The sequence below is a fragment of the Ovis canadensis genome, chromosome 4 (assembly GCF_042477335.2).
Source record: "Ovis canadensis isolate MfBH-ARS-UI-01 breed Bighorn chromosome 4, ARS-UI_OviCan_v2, whole genome shotgun sequence".
Classification (NCBI taxonomy): Eukaryota; Metazoa; Chordata; class Mammalia; order Artiodactyla; family Bovidae; genus Ovis; species Ovis canadensis.
Window position 1 is genome coordinate 28,408,280 of NC_091248.1, and position 27,627 is coordinate 28,435,906.

The following is a 27,627-nucleotide window of genomic DNA, read 5'->3' on the forward strand; positions in this document are numbered from 1 at the left end:
TAAAGCTGAAACTCCAGTACTTTGGCCACCTCATGGGAAGAGTTGACTCACTGGAAAAGACTGTGATGCTGGGAGGGATTGGGGGCAGGAGGAGAAGGGGACAACCGAGGATGAGATGGCTGCATGGCATCACGGACTCGATGGACGTGAGCCTGAGTGAACTCCGGGAGTTGGTGATGGACAGGGAGGCCTGGCGTGCTGCGGTTCATGGGGTCGCAAAAGAGTCGGACACGACTGAGCGACTGAACTGAACTGAGTGAGGTTAGAGAAGCAGTAAACATGAGTTTAGATTCGTATATCAACATTGAAACTCTCATTTAATCTGCTTACTTGCAGAGTTAAAAACAGCACAATGGTTTACACATAGTGGGTATAAAGTTAATATTTAATGGCCTATTAGAAGATAGGCAATATTATTACATTTTCCTGCGTGAATTCCATACTAAAACAATGAAAGTATAGCCGTAATAAGGGTACATTATGCTGCCAAGCTATGAGGGAACATCACAAGACAGGCTAGGAAATATTAAATGACTTTGGGAGGCTTCAAAACTAGGTTTAGGCTGCAAAACTAGGTTTTGCTCAGTATCCACATTCAGACTGGCAGAGTTCATCATGGGGATGAGCTGTGGATATGAGGTTTGGACAGGAGACATTACAGCTTCTGGCCCAAGTGCTCTTTGAATACATGTGGAAAAGACATATCAGGGACTTGGCTCTAAAACATGGACAGGAATGAGTGCAGGCAGAATTCCTGTCTAAACCACTTTCTAATCATGACCATTACATAATTAAGACCATAAGCACCAAATTCTAATGAGGCGAAAGCTTGAAACTCTCATCATGTAGTTACTCATCTTGGGACAGGCGAACTGCAACAGAAGGTAGACATCAGGGGAATTTGTAAGAAACCCTTGAGACTATTTCAAAACAATATTAGTGTATGCCCCTCAAATAGGCATGCCTTAGCTGAAGAAGAGAAACACAGTCTAGAAATACTTTCATTTAACTGAGTGCATGAGGGCAATTGAGAGGACAACATGGAGCTTGACTTCATGAGAAAATAGTGGCTTGATGGAATTACAGATGAACACAAAAAGGCAAGAGCAGAGATGCTCACTTAAGCATTATGCATAATATCAATAAATTAGAAACAATCTAGGTATGCAACAATAGGGTATTTAGTTAAGTTTGCTATGGTTTTGTTTTCTTTTCCCCCTCAGCTTCATTCAGGTATAACTGACAAATAAAATTATATACATTTAAAGTGTACTTATGATTTGATATTCACACACATTAAAAAAGATGGTCATAATCAAATTAATTAATATATTTATCAGAGATTTTGTTTCTTAAATTAGGGAGTATGTACTCTGTGGAATCATTAATAACAGTAACGAAGTAGAATACTTATTACTATGAGAAAATATTAATGATGGTTGTTAAATGAAAAGGAGATGTAAACATGTACAATATGAGCCTAGTTGTCCTAATATATAGAAAAGTAGTTAGGAAGAAAAAATTAAACAGTTAATAATAAATGGGGAGATTGTAGATGATTCTATGTCTCTTCACTGGAGCTTTTCTGTGTTTTCTGAGTATATCACATGTGCACTTATTTTGTAATTAGAAAAAATATATTGTGTAAAATGCAAATAGAGAAGAAAGTAGGATGGTCAAATCTAAAGAATAAGAACATCTAAACAAGAATTCATGGAGCATCTTACGTGTTTCTCCAAACAGAAGAGGTTCTTTTTCCCCCCTAGAAGGGAGAGGTATTTGTGGTACCATCTGAGAATGATGGTGAGCAAGGGGAATGCTCAGGGAATAAAAGTTAGGTACAAATTAAGCATGAATTCTTAGCTTTGGCCTTCTCTGAAAGGGGCTAACATAATCTTGACCACAAACCATCCTGAAACAGGTAGATTAGAAAAATGTGGCTGAGCAGGACTCATTCATTGACAACTGAATGTGGAAACAATGCTATGTGAGAATACTTAAAGTTAGCAGATGATGAGGTGGCCAGGCCAGGCACCAAGTGCAGGCAGTGTCTGCTAATTTACTTTTCACTGGTAGCTGTAAGCTGTGGTCTCTGTGACTGGTTTACTAGAGAAGAAGCAAGTTGATGAGTCTGCTATTTCTCTTGGAAGCTCAGTGGTCATCTATGGACATGAGAATTGGACCATAAAGAAAGCTGAGCACCAAAGAACCGATGCTTTTGAACTGTGGTGTTGGAGAAGACTCTTGAGAGTCCCTTGGACTGCAAGGAGATCCAACCAGTCCATCCTGAAGGAGATCAGTCCTGAGTGTTCATTGGAAGGACTGATGCTGAAGCTGAAACTTTGGCACCTAATGCGAAGAGCTGACTCATTTGAAAAGACCCTGATGCTGGGAAGGATTGGGGGGCAGGAGGAAAAGGGGGCGACAGAGGATGAGATGGCAGGATGGCATCACCGATTCGATGGACATGAGTTTGGGTGGTCTCTGGGAGTTGGTGATGGACAGGGAGGCCTGGCGTGCCGTGGTTCATGGGGTCGCAAAGAGTCAGACACGACTGAGCGACTGAACTGAACTGAACTTGGAAGCTCAGGGAGGAGGAGCATAGAGGAAAAGGAAGGCTACTGACTGGAAGACAGTCTGAATTAATCCAGCAGAGACAGCCAGAGGTACATGTCAAGAGTCAGAGTAAGAATGAGTCAGGATGTTAAGAGAGGAGACAATAGCCAGAGAAAGGGAATGCTCAGCTCAAACAGGGGCTGTGAGCCCGTGCCCAGCTGGCTCACAGGCCGAACCACACTGAGGTCAGTCATAGGAGAGGCTTTCCTTTCATCTCATGCAGAAGCACCCTGTCCAGCACTGGAACTGAGAGTGAACTGGGCTGCTCATGATGCTCGCCAAGAACCTAACATCCTGAAATTAACCAGAAAATACAATCAAGCATGTAACCCACTGTCATCAAAATAAAGGGAAATATTTAAGTCCCAGACAAAAGGGACTTGCCAGCAATTAGAAGAACCTCAAAAGAAAATAATTCATTTAATGAAAGCCCTAAGGACATAAACATACGAACAGCACCTAGACGACACCTTGCGTGTGTTGGCTTCAGGTTGTGAATTGAAGAAGATCACGAATGCTTGGGACACACAGTTCAATAGTTGGAAAGCTGAAATGAGAATTGCATCCTATTTTTTGATCAGGGACAAGGGAAACACGCACCAGTCTTTATGTGAGGGCGAAGAACACACTGAGACAACCAGAAAAGACTCGTGAGTAATGACACTGACATTTAAAAATCTTCCTTCCCTGAGTGTAAGTACACCCTGGCGAGCTCATGGTTTCCTGATAGAAGCAGCACAGTCATACCCTCTCCACATCAGATCATTTTCTTCTGTGGCACTTGCCTAGGGATGGTGGAGAGCCAGGGAAAGTAGCTAACAATAGCCTTAGACTCACTGCATCTGAGTCACAAATGAGTAGCATTTTGAATCATCTCTTGCTTACACATTTTTTTTTTCCACTTTGCTCCTCCATCCCACCCAGAGCGTACTTATCTCAATTACAAGGAGGCACCTCCATCCTCTGCTGAGTCAGACATGGAAATCTAGATCCTTCTCATCTTTGTAACAAGCAGTACGAGGTGGACTTTAAAGTGAATGATGGACTAATCCAGCAGATTGAAAACCCACAGCAATCACAGCTACCATGTAAAACATAGAAAACTGGTGTCTCCACCCAGCTCCAGTCCTGAGGTCTCCCTTCTGGGCCTCTTTCACTAACCACATTTCTTTAAACATAATCAGAGCTAACCCTTCTCTAATTAGACTCGGACAAGCTACTTGAGCCCTGGAAACAAGATCCAGGGGGGGAAAAATCCAGGGCCTTTTGTGAACAGCTGATTATGATCTCCTGTGGTGACTAGAGACACACGTGTGTGTGCACACATTTTAGAGATCCTGGGTTATACATGCTACTTGCTTTTTCTCATTGAATTGGTGAACAAATATTCCTGAAGGAGGGGAACAAAAGGGAGACTTTTGGGTTTCTCCCTTGTCACTTACACTGCCTTGAGAAGCTCAGGGCATAACCACTGATTGGTGACCATGTCCTGTGAATTACTCCCACAGAGGTACTGGAGTACAAATTCTGCCTTCCCAGCCCAGTGATGTTGCTCATAATGATCAAGTCACCATGATCTTCCCTTCATCAAGCCCTTCCATTTTCAGAGTTTTACTGGATGATCAACAACCAGGAGTTTCAACCCCTTGTTTTGACTTCTCTTAGGTTATTGTGTTCCATTTAGGACACTCATCTCACTTCACTTTTGTGTCATAAATCTAAATATTCTTAAAATTCACATCTTTTTAGATAGTAGGCTCATGATGCAATGCTAATAGTCTACTGAACTGAGTGGATTTAATTTGGTTTGGAACGTAGGAGCCTGATAGAAGGGGCTTCTCTGATGGCTCAATAGTAAAGAATCTGCCTGCGATGCAGGAGACGATCCCTGGATCATGAAGATCTGGAGAAGGAAATGGCAATCCACTCCAGTATTCTTCCTGGGAAATCCCATGGACAGAGGAGCCTGATAATCTACAGTCCATGCACAAAAGAATCAGACGCGATGTGGCAACTAAAACCAAAAGCCTGCTAGAAATGGTTGGTTTTCAGGAAAAGACATTAATTCTTTGACTAAAAAAGAGTATGTACTATGGGAAATTAAAATTAAAAATATAATTACAAAAGGAAAACACTCATTATATTACCACTTAGAGATAAGGTATTATCCTTTTGAAGTTTACTTTGTAAAACACTGAAATTAAACTATTCAGTTTTTTGCCCAAATAAGTAAGAAATAATATCAAGATCATTTATAAAATCAGCCTTGTTCTTCCAAGTGATTCAAACTGTCATCATATTGAAATGGTTGAAATGCTGCTTTACTTATATTTAAAAAGTTGTCAGAAGTAGCAGTCTCCAGTTAATCTTCCTATACTTTAATTTCCTCATCTGTAAAGGGGGTACAGTAATGGAACACACCTCATTTATTGTTGTGAGAACTGAGTTAATACATGAGCAGATCTTAGAATATAACAAGTTCTATGGAAGTTTTTGCAGTTGCTATTCAGTCCTAAAAGTAACTCTACTTTGTCATGTCCTCTTCATATACAGCTGGGTTTTCTCATCCATATTTAGAAGTGGAAATGATGTCCAGGTTTTTTCCCATTATTCAATTTTTGTCAGGTTTAGTACAAAAATTATATGATCTTTATAGAAAAAAATTTTGAATTTCCCATCTTTCCCCTATGCTCTGGAACAACTTAAACGAACTGGGAGTAATGTCTTTCTTAAAATTTCAAAAGAGCTCACTCAAAATTTCCAAGATCAGGTTTTCCGAGGTAACGGTGTAAAAGCTTAAAATTTGTTTCTTCAGCTATCAAATTTTCTACTTCTTAATTATGATAACACACTTTCCTGAAAAAAATTTCAAGATTTTATTTACTGGGCTTCCCTGGTGGCTCAGACGGTAAAGAATCTGCCTACAGTGCAGGAGACCTGGGTTTGATCCCTAGGTCCAGAAGACCCCCTGAAGAAGGGAATGGCTACCCACTCCAGTATTCTTGCCTAGAGAATCCCGTGGACAAAGGAGCCTGTTAGGCTACTGTTCATGGGGTCACAAAGAGTCAGACATGACTGAGTGACTAACACTTTCTTATCCATCATATTTCCTTTCTTATTCATAACTTTGGCTATTTTATTCAGTTTTTCTTTGATTAAGCTAGCTAGCCTGGTGGGCTGCCATCTATGGAGTTGCACAGAGTCAGACATGACTGAAGTGACTTAGTGGTAGTAGTAGTAGTAGAGATTTATTTATTAGTTTTTCCCTTCAAACAACCAATTCTCTACCATCTTTCTACTTAAGAATAATGGGAAAAGACCTGGACATCATTCCCACTTCTAAATACAGATGAGAAAACTCAGCAGTATATAAAGAGGGCATGACAGAGTAGGTTGTTTTTTTTGTTTGTTTTTTTGTTTCTTTGTTTTTTTCCGGGTAAGAATGAGAGGCTAATAGAAGAGCTAGGGAGCTGCTTCAGGAGTTCCAGTGTAAGGTGATAAAGGTCTGGACTCGGGAAGTAGAGGCAGCATCTTTTCAGTCTAGCAGAATGCCATCTTTCATGGGTAGAGATGATGATACATCTATCTTCCACAAAAAGAAAATATATTCTGAGAATATTTAATCGTGATAATGTTTCTTTCACATATTAAAATATTTCACTGGTCCGTCCATATTTCACTGCCCCAGGAATACATCCCTCCCTACACATTTGATCATGCCTCTTTCTTACAATGTCCTTCTCCATGGCCTAGGCCAGGGGTCAGTAAACTACAGGCTGCATTCAAAACCTGGCCTGCTGTCTCTTTCTGTGAAGTTTTGATAGAACACAACTCAGTCCATTCATTTGCCTATTTCTCTCTGGCTGCTTTTGTACTAAAATGGAAGAGCTGAAGGGCTACAACAGAGACCACAAGTGACCCACAAAGCACAAAATATTTACTCTCTAGCCCTTTACAAAAAAAAAAAAAAGTGGTGATCTTTCATCTACTCTAGACGTATCCAAATCCTGCTCATCCCTAAAAGCTCAGTTCAAAGTGCTGTTGAGTCCTCAGACCATAATGACCTTTCTCTTTCCTTTGAATTAGTAGTTGCTACTGTCTGGGGCACATGTTATTTCAGTCCTCTTACAATGTATTGTCTTGAGTTTCTTCTCTTATAAAAAAATTATAAGCATAGATTTTTTAATACCAATTACAAATATAAAAAATTTTTAAAGATTTTTTATGTGGACCATTTTAAAAGCTTTTATTGAATTTTATTACCATATTGCTTCTGTTTTACATTTTTTAAAATTTTTAACTTATTTTTCAATTCAAGGATAATTGCTTTACAGAATTTTGTTGGTTTCTACCAAACATCAATGGAGAAGGCACTGGCAACCCACTCCAGTACTCTTGCCTGGAAAATCCCATGGACGGAGGAGCCTGGTAGGCTGCAGTCCATGGGGTCGCTAAAAGTCGCACACGACTGAGAAACTTCACTTTCCCTTTTCCCTTTCATGCATTGGAGAAGGAAATGGCAACCCACTCCAGTGTTCTTGCCTGGAGAATCCCAGGGACTGGGGAGCCTGTTGGGCTGCCGTCTATGGGGTTGCATAGAGTCAGACATGACTGAAGCGACTTAGCAGCAGCAGCAGCAGCAGCCAAATATCACCATGAATCAGCCATAGGTAAACATATATCCTCTCCCTCTTGAACCTCCCTCCCATCTCCCTCCCCACCCCACCCCTCTAGGCTGTTACAGAGCCCAGGTTTGAGTTCCCTGTTTTGGTTTCTTGGCCACAAGGCATATGGAATCTTAGCTCCCTGACCAGGGATTGAACATACACTCCCTGCACTAGAAAGTGAAGACCTAACAAGCAGAGCACCAGGGAAGTCCTATAAATGTGAACTTTCTTGAAAACAAGGACCATATATACAAAATACTTGCTGGCAGTTTATGACATTCAAGGCACAGTTCTAGGTAATGTGGGGAATGCCATTGCCTACACACACCCTCACCACCAGCCTTGCCCCGGATGACATGGGCAATACGACTTTAGGATAGTTCCACACAAAGGCAGATATACTTGGAAGACGACTCTGTGGATTAGTGATGCAATTGGAGTCCCATCTAAGAACCTTGCAATTTATCTCTTTACTGTTAACGGCTTCTGAAAAGGTGAATTAGTAGATATCTAAAAAGGCTAGTGTTCACTAGCATCATAACTCTCCAAAAATTAATTGCCTAGGTCAATTCTCCAACCTTCACTGACATTCAAGGGAACTTCCTTTCAAGTAACAGGTGGGTGTTGACAAAAGCCACACATTAAGCGCTGGGAGAAACTGGAAAAGTATACAGATAAAACTCAACATTCAGAAAACTAAGATCATGGCATCCAGTCTCATCACTTTATGGCAAATACATGGGGAAGCAGTGGTAACAGTGGCTGACTTTCTTTTTCTGGGCTCCGAAATCACTGTAGATGGTGACTGCAGCCATGAAATTAAAAGACACTCCTTGGAAGGAAAGTTATGACCAACCTAGAGAGCCTATTGAAAAGCAGAGACATTACTATGTCAACAAAGGTCCATCGAGTCAAGGCTATGGTTTTTCCAGTGGTCATGTATGGATGTGAGAGTTGGACTATAAAGAAAGCTGAGCACCAGAGAATTGATGCTTTTGAACTGTGGTGTTGGAGAATACTATTAAGAGTCCCTTGGACTGCAAGGCAATCCAACCAGTCCATCCTAAAGGAGATCAGTCCTGGGTGTTCATTGGAGGGACTCATGTGGAAGATGAAACCCCAATACTTGGGCCACCTGATGCAAAGAGCTGACTAATTTGAAAAGACCCTGATGCTGGGAAAGATTGAGGGCAGGAAGAGAAGGGGACGACAGAAGATGAGATAGTTGGATGGCATCGCTGACTCAATGGGTTTGGGTAGACTCCAGGAGTTGGTGATGGACAGAGAGGCCCGGCGTGCTGCAATTCATGGGGTCACAAAGAGTCGGACACAACTGAGTGACTGAGCTGAACTGAACTAAACTCAACATATGTGTTTTAGGCTGTCATATGGAGACATTTACAAAGAAGTCACATATTTTAACCTCTTTGGTGTTCTGCTTCCTCCCCTACTTCTTTGTTTTTATGCTCTCTCAGTCAAGTTTCCTCATGGACTAAATGGCAAACCCCACTAGGGGTGTAAGGTATTCTCACTCTATACTCGCTTTATTTGTGAGACAGTTTTGCATATTAACAAAGAATGCAGGGTCTGGAACCAAACCAAGTTCTAAATCGCAGCTCATATGCTCACTAATTTGCCCAGGTTCCTTAACTTCCTTTAATACCTCATTTGAAAAATGGGGATAGTAAAAAAATGGGAGAAGACTCAGGAGAGTCCCTTGGATTGCAAGGACATCAAACCAGTCACTCCTAAAGGAAATCAACCCTGATTATTCATTGGGAGGACTGGTGCTAAAGCTGTAGCTCAAATACTATGGCCACCTGATGTGAAGATCCAACTCATGGAAAAGACCCTGATGCTAGGAAAGACTGAAGGCAAAAAGGAGAAGGAGGGGCAGAGGATGAGATGGTTGCATAGCATCACCAACTCAATGGACATGAATTTGAGCAAACTCTGAGAGATAGTGAAGGACAGGGAAGTCTGGCATGCTGCAGTCCATGGGGTCGCAAAGAGTCAGACAGGACTTAGTGACTAAATAACAACAAATCTCGGAAGATGGGTGTGAACTTCCATGAGATAATACAGGTCATGTTCTCAGAATAAAGCCTAGAACATTCTATGTGTGTGTGCTCAGCCACTCAGTCATGTCCGACTCTTTGCAACCCCATGGACAGTAGCCTGCCAGGCTCCTCTGTCCATGGAATTTTCCAGAAAGGAATACTGGAGTGGGTTGCCATTTCCTTCTCCAGGGGATCTTCTCAACCCAGGGATCAAACCCACATTTCTTGCATCTCCTGCTTTGGCAGGTGGATTCTTTATCACTAATGCTACCTGCGAAGCCCTAAACACTCTGAAACACTTTAAACAACCCATAAATATCAGCCATTATTATTTTTGTTTTTATTATGAGACAAGTACTTTGTTTCTAGAAATATTCTGTGACTGTTTAGTCATGTATGGTTTCTGCCAGATACCGATTTGATGGACTACTTGAAATAAAGCTGGGGATCCAAGATCCTAAATTTATCAGCAGTGAGATCATGACACTTTTTTTTTCTTTTGGAGGATACACTAGAAAATAGGAAATAAGAGCTCTAATTTTGAAGTCACTTGAATTCAGTTGAAATCCATTGAAAAGCCTCTTGTAGGGACTGTAACCACTATTTTATTTTAAATAATGGGGAAAAAAATTAACAGCAAGGAAAAATAACTTTCCAGGACTGACATCACATCCCTTGAACACATTGTAATTGTTTTTCTTTTCTTCTGAATAAAATAACAAGTATTATGTTAATATATCCAAAGCCAACCTGGAATGTGTGATCTATGCAGGAACGGAATTGCAAATGTTTGATCAGGATAGCAGGAAGCACACATTCTGCCACTCTACTTCCAAAATAGAAAACCTATTTAGCACTTTGTAAAACACACTAAATGAAGTTTGCTCTCTCCTGCAGATAGAGATTTTACTTCATTTTGTGCCAGCAAAATTTTTGAAAATTGCATGAGGAGAGAGCAATTTTTGGCACTTTGGCTGGGAGTACAAAATGTTAGCAAATGGGGCTGAAAGGATCTTAAGTGTAATGTTGGAATAATATTCACACAACACTGGCTGCATCTTCATTTTTTACCTATTTACATATTCACAGGAAAAAATGCTTGGCAGTTATTTGTCTAAAGGGACCTATTTAAGGGGAAAATGGCATTCACAATTCTTGAATGCATTAGTCAAAATTTTGCTGTGCATAACAATTCATAAAGAAAAATATCATTTCAGCTATCATGGAAGAATGTGGAAGGATATAGGTGTAAGAATTCTGGATGTCAGTGTTAGCTTTGGACCCAGACAGAAGGAAAAAGGGAAGGAAGCGAAAACTACATCCTGAAAATTTCCAGAGTAAGAGGACATTGAGAGACTCAATAAAAAAGCTGAAAGGACTGACAGAAATTTCAGTTTTCCAACATGGCTTCCTTAATTTGTGACCACTTTCTCAGTATACACGGATTTCAAAAAGAGAAGCATGCTGTCCACCTGAATAAAAAACATATCATTTCATTCATAACATGTTTAACAGCTGTCTTCTTTGTCCATGGCACAACTGTAGAAACTGTGGAATAGATATAGAGGTCTCTATATAGTTCTTGCTCACAAAGAACTTACAATCAAAGAAAGAATGCAGTATTCATTATTACAGCCTAGATATTTAGGAGTAAAAAGAAGCTCCAGCCTCTGGCATAGACTAGCTTCTCCAGAAGCAGATGCCAAGATTTTGGAATCAATATCTGTAAAAAGGAGGTAAAGGGAGTAGGATTAAGCAAAGGTCAAATTGTTGTTGTTCAGTCGCTAAGTCATGTCTGACTCTGCAAGCCCATGGACTGCAGCATGCCAGGCTTCCCTGTCCTTTACTATCTCCTGGAATTTGCTCAAACTCATGTCCACTGTGTCAATGATGCCATTCACCCATCTCATCCTCTGTCACCATCTTCTCTTGCCCTCAATCTTTCCCAGCATGAAGGTGCAAATTGCATTTTTTTTTTTTTTTGGCTGGTCAATTTTTTTGCAGACCACTGCAGGTCCAACTGCAATTCAGGCCTGACAAAGCCATGGCCCACCCAGCGAGGGGTGCTGAAGTGCATATTGGCCAATAGAGCTATCTCAAGTTGGACCAAAATGGGGAGCATTTTTACTTCTGCCTGAATCAGTCATTGGATGTGGACAATCCTGAGGAGGGTGTGACCTGAGGTGGGCAACTGAGGTAAATCCTTCAGGAACGGAGAACTGAAGTCTCTGCAGATGGACCTCCTAGATGTTGGGAAGCAGAGCACACTGTAAAGAAGCCATGGGTGGAGCAGCTCCATGCCTACCACAGTTCATTTGTAAGACTCTTTGAGAACTTCTAATGGTCATGTTTGGGAATGCATGTAAGAATTAAAGATTTTAAAATTAAAAAAAAAATAAATAAATAAAATAATAATAATAATAAAAAGAATGTATTAATGGAAATAAATGGAAATTCAGCAGAAAGAGCTAGCAATGAACTCCTGAGGAGTTAACTATATACTGCTGGGTACCATGTGTATATAGAAAGTTTACTGTAGAGAAAGTTCGTACATGTATAGGTATGCCTGAGTTCTTTTGCTGTTCATCTGAAATTATCACTACATTGTTAATCGGCTATACCTTGATACAAAACAATAAAGTTAAAAACTTTTTTGGAAAAAAAAAGACTTTAAAAAATAATGTGTTTTCATTTAAACTAGAGCTTAACAAACATAATTTTCTGAGGTATGCCAACATATTCAGATGAAAATATTCCCCCGGTCTCTGAAAAAAGTCTCAAAATCATCCACAAAAGATCTAAAGTCATCCACTGAAGATCTTTAGTTAATGTTAGCTGCTTGGTTGTCTAAGGAGAAAATATCACAAGCCAAAGCTGAGACTGAAAGATTTGTGTTTTTCCTTCTGAGGAAAGAGTCTACTAAATCTCCACAATTAATGATCTTACTTGTCTTTTGAGAAAAACAGAGTTGATTCAGCATTATGAGAGTGGTTGTCCTGATCCTTTGTGACTTCCAGATGGCCAATCTTGACTGAAGAAGGTCAATTTGGTGGCATAGAAATGCTCGTATCCCTTTCAACTGTACCAAGCTCATCAATAAGCTGCTCTTCTCAACCCTGCCTGAAGCCATCCCACACAGCATGTATGTGCATGTCAGACGGCAGCAGGGCCTCTGTCAATCACTGTGTGCCATGTACCCCATTGTGTCATTCAGTCCCAGTGTTCATTCCTCAAGAAGAGTCAATATTTGACCAAAACTGTACCAAGCACTAGTCCCACAGCCTCCCACACACTGCCTTCTTTCATCTCACCAGCAGTCTGTGTGATCAACAGTATTGCTATTCCCGCCCCCCCCCCCCTTTTTTTTCCCAACGGAGGATGAGAGAGGTCTGGAGATCTAAAATTAAAGTTGTTGGGACTTCCCTGGTGGTGCAGTGGATACGCATCTGCCTCCCAATGCAGGGGACACTGGTTTGATCCCTGGTCCAGCAGGATTCTACATGCCGTGGAGCAACGAAGCCCGTGCATTGCAACTACTGAAGCCCGTGACCTGAGAGCCTGTGTTCCACAACAAGAGAGAGCCGCACAATGGGAAACCCAAGCACCACAAGTAAGAGTAGCGCTCACTGCAGCTAGAGAAAGCCTGGGCACAGCCCTGAAGACCCAGTGCCACCAAAAGTAATAGATCAGTTATTATATTATATATATTTTGGTAAGCAGCAGTTCAATGTGAATAGAGATCTGTAACTCCTCATCTATCCTTCCTATTGTTAAACTAATCCATCCTCCTAACACTGTCCATCAGTACATTCTTTGTGTTTGCCATAGCATACCAGTGCTATGAAATATTAATAACGTTTTTTCCTCCCAACAAGATTCTGTGGTCAAAAAAAAAAAAAAAATTGGAAATCACTAAGCTAAACAGTTAAACAGAGTTTTTTTTTTTTTAATAAAAACACAGGAAGTCTCAGAGCATGTTCATGCTAATGTGCACTGTGAATCTATAAACAGCTCAAAGGCAGAGGTTTCCATAACTGACTTGACCACAAAAATCTTTCCTATGGGCATCTTGCAAAAAACTAAGGGTCCACAGCACGACCGATGGGAAACTGCTGTGCAGCCCTCCCTCAGCCAGATATGAGAAACTTCTCTTTGGCCTGGTATATTACACTGATAAGAAGACAAGTTTTCATTACTGAGGGGCAGTGGTTCCCAAACTCCGGAGCATGGTCTCCCAGCAGTGGGGGAGACACCTTGCCTTCAGGTCCTTTGACTGAATCAGTTCGATCAAGTAGATGCTAGGAGAGACTGAGTTCTGACAGTTTTAACATGAAAGAATACAAAGATTAAAAAATCTGAAATGATAAATAACAGTACAACATTGTAAGGGCTCTTCTGTCTCTGAATGGCATTTCTTAGAATTCCAAAGAGAACCACTAACTTCTAAATGAAAAACGCAAATGGAAGAGCTTATACCACTCACACACTCAGAACTACAGATAAGATCCAACGTTTTCACGACATAAAAAAAAAAAACAACAACAAACTGGCCTGACAGCTGTTAACCACTTCAAAATATATAAATTTCTCTGTTTTCCTGTTTTTTAGGCAGCGACTTTTTTTTTGGTATAAGGTAAGTCTCATCCATGAAATTTGATAGCAGCTGCTTCTCAGAGTTAGTCTGGCAGTCAGCTTTCCTGTGGTGTGTTCAGGTGTGAGGGTCTGGGATTTATGTTTCCATTTGACTGTTGCCTTTGGACTTCTATGCCTCTGGGTTACTAGGACTGAGAGGAAACCAGTTACTAAGGGAGAAAAATGAAGGGTGGGTGGGATGAATGACAACAAAGTCAAGAATCTAAGATGCCACAGTCTCCGAGTCTTCCAAAAGAACAGCTTCAAACAGCATGTGGGTGGCAAGTCAAGGATTGATTTTTATTAGTATTGCCATAAATTTCCCAAACCTCGTAGGAAATGTCACCTCTGTGGCCAGAGTGTAATAAATCAGGGATTGAGAGAACTTAAAATTCCACACTGAAAAAAGGTGTTAGGCTCTTCCTTTAAGATCCCTATTTAAAATATTATTTATGTATACGAGTTCCCATATATGATTAAAGTGGCAGGTGGTACTTTTCAAAGATAAACTATTATTACTTAAAAATAAGTACAATATAATAACTGAGGAAGTCTTTCAGGAATAGCCACACTATCAAATATAATTCATGTTGGGTGGATTTGAGAGAAAGAACCACAGACACTGTCAAGAATTAGGTCACAGTAGAGACCAAGGTCTCTGCTCATAGACAATGGCACTTATGATTATCAAAACCAAAAAAGAAGCTTCAACCTACAAGGCTGATTAAGAACAAGATGGCAAAATGGTTTTAGGATGCAAAAAGATAAGGTCAAAAGTTTTATCAAACTCAATTAAGAAAAAAAAAGGTTTTACCAAACTCAAAACATGGGAAGAGACTGAAAATAACTTTGCTCAGGAACTGCAGAGCAGAGACCTCATGTTTGAATATGTAAACGTTTCTACTTTTTATTTTATTTCATATCTCTTCCCATCTCTTTTTTTTTCATGGGTTTCGAACAACATGTAAAACTGACATAATAAACTTGTCCGAGAAGACAGAATCTCTCTTAATCTGCAGGTTTGGTTTCAATGTAATTGAATCACGAAGAACTTTGTGGCGGGCTTCTCTAGCGGTGTAGTGGTTAAGAATCCCTCTGCCAACGCAGGTGACATGAGCTCAGTCCCTGGTCCAGGAAGATCCCATATACTGAGGGGGAACTAAGTACTGAAGCACATCACAAGTTCTGAAGCCCGTGTGCCTAGACCATCGCCACAGATACTGAAGCTCGTGAGCCCACGTGCTGCATAGCAAGAGAAGCTACCACAATGAGAAGCCTCCACACCTCAACTAGAGGGTAGCCCCAGCTCGCCGACACTAGAGAAAGCCCATGCAACAAAACGACAAAGATCCAGTGCAATCAAAAATAAAAAATAAATAAATGTGAAAAAAAAGGTAAAAAAGCATACCGGTTCAAGCTTAATAGTGATATAACTACACGCTATGTTAAAAAAAAAAATTTGTGGTAAAATACATACCCGCAAGTCAAATAAGCTTCTTATGTTAAAATCAATGAAAGTCCCTCAGTCGCGTCTGACTCTTTGCAACCCCATGGACTATACAGTCCATGGAACTCTCCAGGCTAGAATACTGGAGTGGGTAGCGTTTCCTTCTCCAGGAGATCTTCCTAACCCAGGGATCGGACCCAGGTTTCCCACACTGCAGGCAGATTCTTTATCAGCTGGGCCACAAGGGAAGCCCAAGAATAGTGGGTAGCCTATCCCTTCTCCAGCAGATCTTCCCAACCCAGGAATCAAATTGGAGTCTCCTGCATTGCCAGCAGATTCTTTACCAACTGAGCTGTCACAGAAGCCCTGTTAAAATAGTATTTGTTACTTTATTGTTTACTGAACATTTGCATTTCTTATGGTGGGAATTTCCTGTTCATGTCTGTTGCCCATTTGTTACATGTGAGTATTTGTATTTTTATGAGCTAATTCTATAATAAGGTTAGTAATCCTTTGCATTTTATATATGTTGCATATATTTTGGTAAAGCAGTTTGAACATATTGTAGGCATGATGAAATATCTTCTCTTTTTGCTAAAAATGGAGGAAAATCACAAAAAATAATCACCAACACAAAAAGAAGAGGGTAGATTTTATATTTAATGAAGGTTATTTCAATTTTTATGGTAATCAAATACCATTTTTTACTACTTTGCAAGCATAATAATTTTGTGTAGGACTTGCCTGGTGGCACAGTGGATAGGAATCTACTTGCCAATTCAGGGGACACAGATTCAATCCCTGTTCCAGGAAGATTCTGCATGAAATAGAGCAACTAAGCCCATGAGCTGTGAGTATTGAGCCTGTGTGCCACAACTGCTGCTGCTGCTGAAGCCCAGATGTCTAGAGCCTGTGCTCTGCCACAGGAGAAGCCATCACAAGTCTGTGCCCTACAAGGAAGAGTAGCCCCCTGCTCACTGCAGCTGGAGAAAGCCCACTTACAGCAACAAAGACCAAGTGTAAGAAAAAACAATCCTCTCCTTTAAAAAAAATAAAAAAGATTTTGTGTATGATAGCATTTAAAATCCTCCGTGAAATTTAAACTGCCTTAGAAACTGTTCTTTTTCATCTTCAGTTGTATTTCTGCAAAAAAGAAAGTGTAGTGTTTTTCCCCTTTGTACTCTTAATTGCTTGAGATGTGAAATAAAAAGCTAATTGTATGAATTAAACTTAAAACACACATACTCATACAGATGATCATTCAAGCATGCACTGAAAAGAGAGTCTAAGAACAGAATAAATATGTTTCTCTTTTTTCTTTTTTATTTCCACTGTAGTTTTGACAGGACTTCCCTGGTGGCTCAGACAGTAGTGTCTACCTACAATGCGCGAGACCCAGGCTTGATCCCTGGGTTGGGAAGATCCTCTAGAGAAGGAAATGGCAACCCAACCCAGTACCTTTGCCTGGAAAATCCCATGGACGGAGGAGCATGGTAGGCTACTGTCCATGGGGTCACAAAGAGTCAGACACAACTGAGCAACTTCACTTTCACTTTGACAGCACCATTACTTGTTGACCTATAAGAACAATTCAGGTGGATTTTCTAGCAGCTACAGAACCACAGTTTTGGAGATTCCTCAGTTCTAATAACAATAATGATAGAAATGGCTAAGGTCCCAAGCATTGGACTGCATACTTTATATGCCTTATCTGACTTAATACAGCAACGCTATGATGGTGGGTACTGTAATTAGCTCCACTTTCACATGAACAAATGGAGGCACCAGAGCTTTAAAGAGTCATTTGACCAAAGTCATATGGCTTATAAATGGCAGGGCCATGAGTCCGATGCAGGGCTCAATGGCTCCAGAGCCATATGCTGACCATTACATCTCTCTGCCTCTCAAAATACAGAACATGACAATGTGTGTATGCTGTCAGTCGAAAGCCTGCGAGGCTCATCTGTTCATAGAATTCTCCAGGCAAGAATACGGGTGTGGGTTGCCATTTCCTCCTCCAGGGATTTTCCCCACCCAGGGATTGAACCGGCATCTCCTATGTCTCCTGCATTGGCAGGCAGATTCTTTACCACTGAGCCACCTGGGAAGCCCTACTAATCATTCAGTTCAGTTCAGTTCAGTTGCTCAGTCATGTCTGACTCTTTTGCGACCCCATGAACCGCAGCACGCCAGGCCTCCCTGTTCATCACCAACTCCCGGAGTTCACTCAGACTCACGTCCATCGAGTCAGTGATGCCATCCAGCCATCTCATCCTCTGTCGTCCCCTTCTCCTCCTGCCCCCAATCCCTCCCAGCATCACAGTCTTTTCCAGTGAGTCAACTCTTCCCATGAGGTGGCCAAAGTACTGGAGTTTCAGCTTTAGCATCATTACTTCCAAAGAAATCCAGGGCTGACCTCCTTCAGAATGGACTGGTTGGATCTCCTTGCAGTCCAAGGGACTCTCAAGAGTCTTCTCCAACACCATAGTTCAAAAGCATCAATTCTTCAGCGCTCAGCCTTCTTCACAGTCCAGCTCTCACATCCATACATGACCACAGGAAAAACCATAGCCTTGACTAGACGGACCTTAGTTAGCAAAGTAATGTCTCTGCTTTTGAATATACTATCTAGGTTGGTCATAACTTTTCTTCCAAGGAGTAAGCGTCTTTTAATTTCATGGCTACAATCACCATCTGCAGTGATTTTGGAGCCCCCCAAAATAAAGTCTGACACTGTTTCCACTGTTTCCCCATCTATTTGCCATGAAGTGATGGGACCAGATGCCATGATCTTCGTTTTCTGAATGTTGAGCTTTAGGCCAACTTTTTCACTCTCCACTTTCACTTTCATCAAGAGGCTTTTTAGTTCCTCTTCACTTTCTGCCATAAGGGTGGTGTCATCTGCATATCTGAGGTTACTGATATTTCTCCCGGCAATCTTGATTCCAGCTTGTATTTCTTCCAGTCCAGCGTTTCTCATGATGTACTCTGCATATAAATTAGGGAAGTGCAAATCAAAACCACAGTGAGATATCACTTCACAGTCATTGGGTTGACTATCATATTTTAACAGAAAGTTTAAAAAGTATTGGTGAAAATATGGATAAATTAAAATCCTGTGGACCGTTATTGAGGAAAATACCACAGCAATCCCTATCCCCCACAAAAAAAAGAACACAGACTTTCCACCTGATTCAGCAATTCTACTTCTAGTGTGTGTGTGCGTGCTCAGTCGTATCTGACTCTTTGTGACCCCATGGACTGTAGCCTGCCAGGCTCCTCTGTCCATGGGATTTTCCAGGCAAGAATACTGGAGTGAGTTGCCATTTCCTTCTCTAGGAGATCTTCCTGACCCAGGGATTGAACCCAGGTCTCCTCCATTGTAGGCAGACGCTTTACCATCTGAGCCACACCGGCTACCTATTAACCAGCAATTAATCTTGATGACAGAAACTTCGGGCCAGAGTCCCACAGCTGCTTCTACACAGTCTTTAATGGACTCATTCAGTAAGGAAACTTGCTCTGGAGGGTACCTCCAGCCCCCTGTCCTTTTGCTCCTCGTCTCAAGTCTCCTTGCTTCCTTAGGCTCAGACTAGACTTCTCTCAGAGACAAGCTCTCCCTTGGATAGAAGCTAATAAATGCTCCCATCCACTCTAACAGCTCAAAATCAAATTCCACTGTTGCTGGTGGTGCTAGCATCTGCTACACATACAAGTTGTTTAGTCACTAAGTCATGCCCAGCTGTTTGCAAACCTGTGGACTGTAGCCCACCTGGCCCTTCTGTCCATGGGATTCTCCAGGCAAGAATGCTGGAGTGGGTGGCCACTTCTTTCTCCAGGGAAGGAAATGCAAGAAGGATCCTAATTTCTCTGGTCTCAGTTCCTTGGTCTCAGTTCCTGGCCTTTGGTTGCCCAAACCCACTCATCCCCAGTCTCTTAGCCATCCCCAGTCTCTCCCCCATTCCTATAGTCTTAGCAGTCTGAGCCCCTCATTCCTGAGCATTCTTCCCTCTCAGCTTGACTCATCTTCACAAGTCTGACTCTCTTGTCTGATCATCATTACTTCAGCTGAATTCTTTCTTGTAATCTCTGATACACCGAACGCACGAATCCCCACCCCAACATGGCCTCCCTGGCCCATCTGATCTGTCACCAACCATCCAAATCCCAGCATGACATTTTAATCCCCTTGTCCAACCTCCTCTGGTCTAATTCATTTTGCACTTAAGCACTTCCTTGATAAATTATACATTTTTTCTTTAGTCCTCAAGAGTCAGGTTAGACCTAGTAAAATATAAGTAGAATTCTTTCATCTAAATGCAGGATCAGTGTTTACAAATCTATCTTTATACATCAGAAATAATCTATATTTACTTATCTAGTGATGCAAGATCAAGTGGGAAAAATAACCTGAGTCCCATAAAATCTGTAAGAAAGGGATGAATAAGAATGCCACACTCCAGTACTTTTAACATGTGCTCTTCAACAGCTAAGAGTGCATGTTAAAAACATATAAAATATAAAAGGAAATTTAAATATATATATATATAGTATATAAGTTTGGCTTATTTACAGCTTGAGCCAATTTATGGGCAGTATCTGCTACTATAAAATATGCAATCTACAATATTAAATTTTGATTACACACCCCATAGAAATATTGTTTTTAAGCCCTGAAAAATATGAAACATCTGTTATTCATCTCCACAGAGACAAGAAATTTAAACAGCAGCAAGAAAATTTAAGTTGGATCATGGAGAACATGGAAGAACAGTAATAATGGTTAAATCAAGGAGCAAGTTAGGGTACCCTTTCTATCTCACCAATGACATGGGCATTTTTTTTCTTAGTTGATTTTAGAAATGCCATTTATAGACTTGAGGTTAGCTCAGCACTCTGGAGGTGATTCTAAACTGGGTATGTCTCATACTTGTAGCGGGTGTATTTCAAATGGAAATTTCCACTGCGGATGGAGAGGCATGCTTAAGAATAGGGTACCTATAGAGATGAATGAACATCCCCAAACTATCTCGGACATCTTTCAATTTGTAACCTTGAAACTCAGCATCTTTATCAGGACTTGATGCCAGTCTTTCAGATTTTAGTTTAGGCCATTTCCACCCTAAATAGAAGAGGATTAAAACCTTGGGAAAGGAGAACCACCTCTTGTGACTCCAAAGGTATTCTGAGCTGGGTGGCTGCTCCCAGCTTCACCTCTCACTGGTGAAATCAAACAGAAGGAATTGCACATTCTTTAGGGCCACCTCTAGTGGGTTTTTCTCAGTTGGCTGGAAAACCTCAAAGGTAAGAATTTAATTAGGAATTTAGCATTGGCTTCGAAAAAGAAGTCACAATCTCTAAGTATTTCACACAGGGGAGAAGTTTAATCACTCACAAAAGAGTTTCCTGCTGAAAATTCTTGACTGGCAAGGAGCATGCCTTGCTAATTGGGGTGGTGGCCAAGAGGACTCTAGGGCCTGCCCTTTGCCCAGGGTGGCTGCCTCCATTAGGAATGGCAATGCGCCCTTTTTGTTCACTCTGAAAGGCGCCCAGTGGGGTGGCCTGAGGAGCCACTGGCCGCCTTTGTGCAGAGGGCAGGTCTGAGCAGGCCTTGGGCCAGCAGGGCTGAGCAGCCACCTGCTGACAGGGCCTTTCTTCCTCGTGAAGGAGTCCAGGGGATGCCATTAGAGAAAGTGCTGCTTCCAGCAAGCCGTGGCCACCTTTAATGATTTGCAGGGAAGGAAATGAGTCTCCCAAATCAATTATGACACTCGATTAGGTTATTTAGGCTGATGAATCCCAAGTGAAACCAGAGGATGGGTTGTATGATTCCATGGCTTGCATCTTTTCCAGCTTCAAGGCCCAAGGGTTACCATGTTAGTATTTTGCTAATATTTCCCTTGTACTCTTGTTGTACAGTGCTTGGGACCTGTCCAGTTCTACACACAGAGTTAGTGCCCAGTAAAAAGTGGCTGAGTATAAATCTCAATGCCTCTCTTTTCACTGGGTTTACTTAGTATCTAAGCACCCGTTTGGGTGATCAGAAACACTTGGTGTATATATTTCCTATAATGAAATGGCTAAACATTTGTAATGTACAGTCTTTTCATTGCTTTACTAATTAAATGGTTAAATCACATAGCTCTTTTTCATTAGTAAGAAACATCCAAATAATCTGTTTTTATATGAATAACCCCCACCCCCAAGAAATAATGTAGGTAAAAAGAAACAAAGGTTAAATCCATACACAGAAACAATGTAATTCCTAGGATACAGGGCCAAGGAATAGTCCCCATTTGACAAAGTGAGCCATAAAAGGTGGCAGGGTCTGTGTGCAAATGTTATTTCCTGTCATCAAGCCATCTTTCCCTTTGCACAACGTGAAGATTTCCCTGTTGTCCTGTAGCCCTTTGGGGCTTCCTTCCTATGCCTCTGATCTTGATCCTGCACCCAGTTACCACAGGTCTTACCATTTCAAGGGTGCTGCAATTGGTTAAAGGAACCCACCCTGAGCCCTGCTCCCCAGACCATGCTCTCTGCTCACTAAATCTACTGCCCTGATCTGCTGACTGCTACTGCTAAGTCACTTCAGTCGTGTCCGACTCTGTGCGACCCCATAGATGGCAGCCCACCGGGCTCCCCCGTCCCTGGGATTCTCCAGGCAAGAACACTGGAGTGGGTTGCCATTGCCTTCTCCCTGATCTGCTGAAGGGAGCACTTTTTCCTAATTTGCACAAAGGCTATAACTCACTCAACTGAGAGCCTACAGATGTGCTCAGTTGCATTATTGTGGCTGTCTCTAAACTACTTCTAGGAACACAGCAGCTTCATTGAAAGCCTTGGTACCTGTTCGTACCTGCAGACTACACAAACACCAGGAAGAGACAAGAAAAGTTAATATATAAAATAAAGTCTCAGAATTTTTCAGAAATGAGGAAATATGACACATACCAAGAAAAAACAAATACAATAAGAATAAAATAAAAATAAACAAGAAATCCCAATCTGAATACATTTTATTGAAACTACAGAACACCAAAGACAAAGGGAAAATCATAAAAGCAATGGGAAAAAATGACATACAAACTACAGGTATAGTCTCCAGTGCAATGAGGGAAGCCAGAAAACTGAAATATTTTCAAAGCATTGATAGGAAATAAACTACCAACTGATATCCTCAGAACAATTGTCTTCCAAGCACAAAGGCAAAAAAATTTTTTTTTTTTTTTGCAAACAAAAGTTGAAATCATCACTAAAAGACTTTTACTAGATTTGGATCATAAAGAAGGCTGAGTGCCAAAGAATTGACGCTTTTGAACTGTGGTGTTGGAGAAGACTCTTAAGAGTCCCTTGGACAGCAAGATCAAACCAGTCTATCTAATGGAAATCAATCCTGAATATTCATTGGAAGGACTGATGCTGAAGCTGAAGCTCCAATTTTGGCCACCTGATGTGAAGAGCCAACTCATTTGAAAAAGACCCTGATGCTTGAAAAGATGAAGATAGGAGGAAAAGGGGATGACAGAGGATGAGATGGTTGAATGGCTTCAACAACTCAATGCACATGAATTTGAGCAAACTCCAGGAGATGGTGAAGGACAGGGAAGCCTGGCGTGCTGTAGTCCATGGGGTCACAAAGGGTCAGATATGACTGAGCGATTGAACAACAACAACAACAAAGGAATTTCCAAAGGTGATTTATCAAGAAGAGGGATTATCCCAAGAAAGACACAAATATGAGAGACACAGGAAGAAAAGTTAAATTATTTGTATAAAATAGTAATAATTCAAATTTGATGGCTTAAAGACAGAAACACTAAAGGTGGGTGAGAGAGTGACTAGAATTACAACATATTAACGATCTGTGTATGCTTCCAAAGAGAGATTAAGGCACTGATTATTGACTCCTTTAAACTTATTTCCAAATTTCAAGGGTGATCACTAAAACAAAGAAGTACAATGATAAACTTTCAGATAAACAGAAGAAAATGGAATGAAAAAAAACATATTCCATCAACCTCCAAAATGCAGGAAGATAATTGGAAGAGGCAAGGAAAATGTGAATCAAATAGAAAGAACAAAGTACGATGGTTTTTTAAAAAGCCCAAATACGTCAATAATCACAGTAAGTGTAATTGTATTAAATTTGCCAGACTGGATGAAAAGTAAAATCCAACTATTTATTGTTTATAAGTGGCACACCAAAAAATACCTAAGGAAATGAAACAGTGGAAAATAAAAGAGACAGGAAAAACTAGCCATGCAAATACTAATCAAAATAGAGTTGGGACAGCTATAATAATACAGAAGCGACAGACTTTGAGACAAAAAAAAAAAAAAAACCACCATTTTTATGGATAGAGAATATCCCAATATAACAACAGGCGTTTCACCTCCCCAGGAAGATATATAACAGTTCTAAAATTGCATATAACTAATAAAATAGCTTCAGATGCTATAAATCAAAAGTTGATACAACCATAGAGAGAAATGGACAAGTCCTTTCTCATAGTGGGAGATTTCAACACACCACTCTCAATTCTGGATCAGTCAGAGAGATTAAGAGAACAACAACACACACAAAAAAAGAAATAAATAAATAAAAAAAAAGAGAACAACAACAAAAAAACTAGTAGATTGTCTCTCTCCTATTCATTCCTCTCTCTTATCCTCCTGGTCACCTCTGTCTACTTCCTCCCTCTCCTCTTCCCTGTATAACTCTGTAAATACCTCTGAGTGGTCCAGACTATAGAGCGCACATAAGGAAGTGACTACTGGCTAGCTTGCTCTCTCCTCTTTTGATCTCACTGCATCTCATTCCAGTTACCTCTAACTACCCCCTCCATCTTCTCTTCTCCTTGTAACTCAGTGAACCTCTCTGAGTATCCCTCAATGTGGAGAAACTTTTCATCTTTAACCTAGATGTTTTATCATCGGTGCTGTATAGATCGAGAAGTCTAGAGGCTACTGTAAAAATAAAACTGAAAACCAGAAGCAGGAGGCTTAAATCCAAAGCCCGAAAACATTAGAGAACTCTTGAATTCAGGGAACATTAAGCAATAGGAGCTCATCAAATGCCTTCATACCTACACCGAAACCAAGCTCCACCCAAGGGCCAACAAGTTCCAAAACAAGACATACCATGCAAATTCTCCAGCAACACAGGAACACTCCCCTGAGCTTCAATATACAGGCAGCTCAAAATTATCCCAAAACCTTTGATGTCTCATAACCCATTACTGGTCACTCCACTGCACTCCAGAGAGAAGAAACCCAGCTCCACCCACCAGAACTCCAACACAAGCCTCCCTAACCAGGAAACCTTGACAAGCCACTGATAGAACCCCACCCACAGTGAGGAAGCTCCATAATAAAGAGAACTCCACAAATTACCAGAATATAAAAAGGCCACCCCAAACGCAGCAATATAACCAAGATGAAGAGACAGAGGAATACTCAGCAGGTAAAGGAACAGGAGAGTTGCCCACCAAACCAAACAAAAGAGGAAGAAGTAGGGAATCTACCAGAGAAGGAATTCCGAATATTGATAGTGAAAATGATCCAAAATCTTGAAATCAAAATGGAATCACAGATAAATAGCCTAGAGACAAGGATTGAGAAGATGCAAGAAAGGTTTAACAAGGACCTAGAAGAAATAAAAGAGTCAAAATATAATGAATAATGCAATAAATGAGATCAGAAACACTCTGGAGGCAACATATAGTAGAATAATGGAGGCAGAAGATAGGATTAGTGAAATAGAAGATAGAATGGTAGAAATAAATGAATCAGAGAGGAAACAAGAAAAACGAATTAAAAGAAACAAGGACAATCTCAGAGACCTCCAGGACAATATGAAACGCTCCAACATTCGAATTATAGGAGTCCCAGAAGAAGAAGACAGAAAGAAAGATCATGAGAAAATCGTTGAGGAGATAATAGTTGAAAACTTCCCTAAAATGGGGAAGGAAATAATCACCCAAGTCCAAGAAACACAGAGAGTTCCAAATAGGATAAACCCAAGGCGAAACACCCCAAGACACATATTAATCAAATTAACAAAGATCAGACACAAAGAACAAATATTAAAAGCAGCAAGGGAAAAACAACAAATAACACACAAGGGGATTCCCATAAGGATAACAGCTGATCTTTCAATAGAAACTCTTCAGGCCAGGAGGGAATGGCAAGACATACTTTAAGTGATGAAAGACAATAACCTACAGCCCAGATTACTGTACCCAGCAAGGATCTCATTCAAATACGAAGGAGAAATCAAAAGCTTTACAGACAAGCAAAAGCTGAGAGAATTCAGCACCACCAAACCAGCTCTCCAACAAATTCTAAAGGATATTCTCTAGACAGGAAACACGAAAAGGGTGTATAAACCCGAACCCAAAACAATAAAGTAAATGGTAACGGGATCATACTTATCAATAATTACCATAAACGTAAATGGGTTGAACGCCCCAACCAAAAGGCAAAGACGGGCCAAATGGATACAAAAACAAGACCCCTCTATATGCTGCTTACAAGAGACCCACCTCAAAACAAGGGACACATACAGACTGAAAATGAAGGGCTGGAAAAAGATATACCACGCAAATAGAGACCAAAAGAAAGCAGGAGTGGCAATACTCATATCCGATAAAATAGACTTTAAAACAAAGGCTGTGAAAAGAGACAAAGAAGGCCACTACATAATGATCAAAGGAACAATCCAAGAAGAAGATATAACAATTATAAATATATATGCACCCAATATAGGAGCACCGCAATATGTAAGACAAATGCTAACAAGTATGAAAGGGGAAATCAACAATAACACAATAATAGTGGGAGACTTTAATACCCCACTCACACCTATGGACAGATCAACTAAACAGAAAATTAACAAAGAAACGCAAACTTTAAATGATACATTAGATCAGTTAGACCTAATTGATATCTATAGGACATTTCACCCCAAAACAATGAATTTCACCTTTTTTTTCAAGTGCTCATGGAACCTTCTCCAGGATAGATCACATCCTGGGCCATAAATCTAAACTTGATAAATTCAAAAAAATCGAAATCATTCCAAGCATCTTTTCTGACCATAATGCATTAAGATTAGATCTCAATTACAGGAGAAAAACTATTAAAAATTCCAACATATGGAGGTTGAACAACACACTTCTGAATAACCAACAAATCACAGAAGAAATCAAAAAAGAAATAAAAATATGCATAGAAACTAATGAAAATGAAAACACAACAACCCAAAACCTGTGGGACACTATAAAAGCAGTGCTAAGAGGAAAGTTCATAGCAATACAGGCATACTTCAAGAAACAAGAAAAAAGTCAAATAAATAACCTAACTCTACAACTAAAGCAACTAGAAAAGGAAGAACTGGAGGACCCCAGAGTTAGTAGAAGGAAAGAAATCTTAAAAATTAGGGCAGAAATAAATGCAAAAGAAACAAAAGAGACCACAGCAAAAATCAACAAAGCCAAAAGCTGGTTCTTCGAAAGGATAAATAAAATTGACAAACCATTAGCCAGACTCATCAAGAAGCAAAGAGAGAAAAATCAAATCAATAAAATTAGAAATGAAAATGGAGAGATCACAACAGACAACACAGAAATACAAAGATTCATAAGAGACTACTATCAGCAGTTGTATGCCAATAAAACGGACAACGTGGAAGAAATGGACAAATTCTTAGAAAAGTACAATTTTCCAAAACTGAACCAGGAAGAAATAGAAAATCTTAACAGACCCATCACAAGCACGGAAATTGAAACTGTAATCAGAAATCTTCCAGCAAACAAAAGCCCAGGTCCAGACGGCTTCACAGCTGAATTCTACCAAAAATTTCGAGAAGAGCTAACACCTATCCTCCTCAAACTCTTCCAGAAAATTGCAGAGGAAGGTAAACTTCCAAACTCATTCTATGAGGCCACCATCACCCTAATACCAAAACGTGACAAAGATGTCACAAAAAAAGAAAACTACAGGCCAATATCACTGATGCAAAAATCCTCAACAAAATTCTAGCAATCAGAATCCAACAACACATTAAAAAGATCGTACACCATGACCAAGTGGGCTTTATCCCAGGGATGCAAGGATTCTTCAATATCCGCAAATCAATCAATATAATTCACCACATTAACAAATTGAAAAATAAAAACCATATGATTATCTCAATAGATGCAGA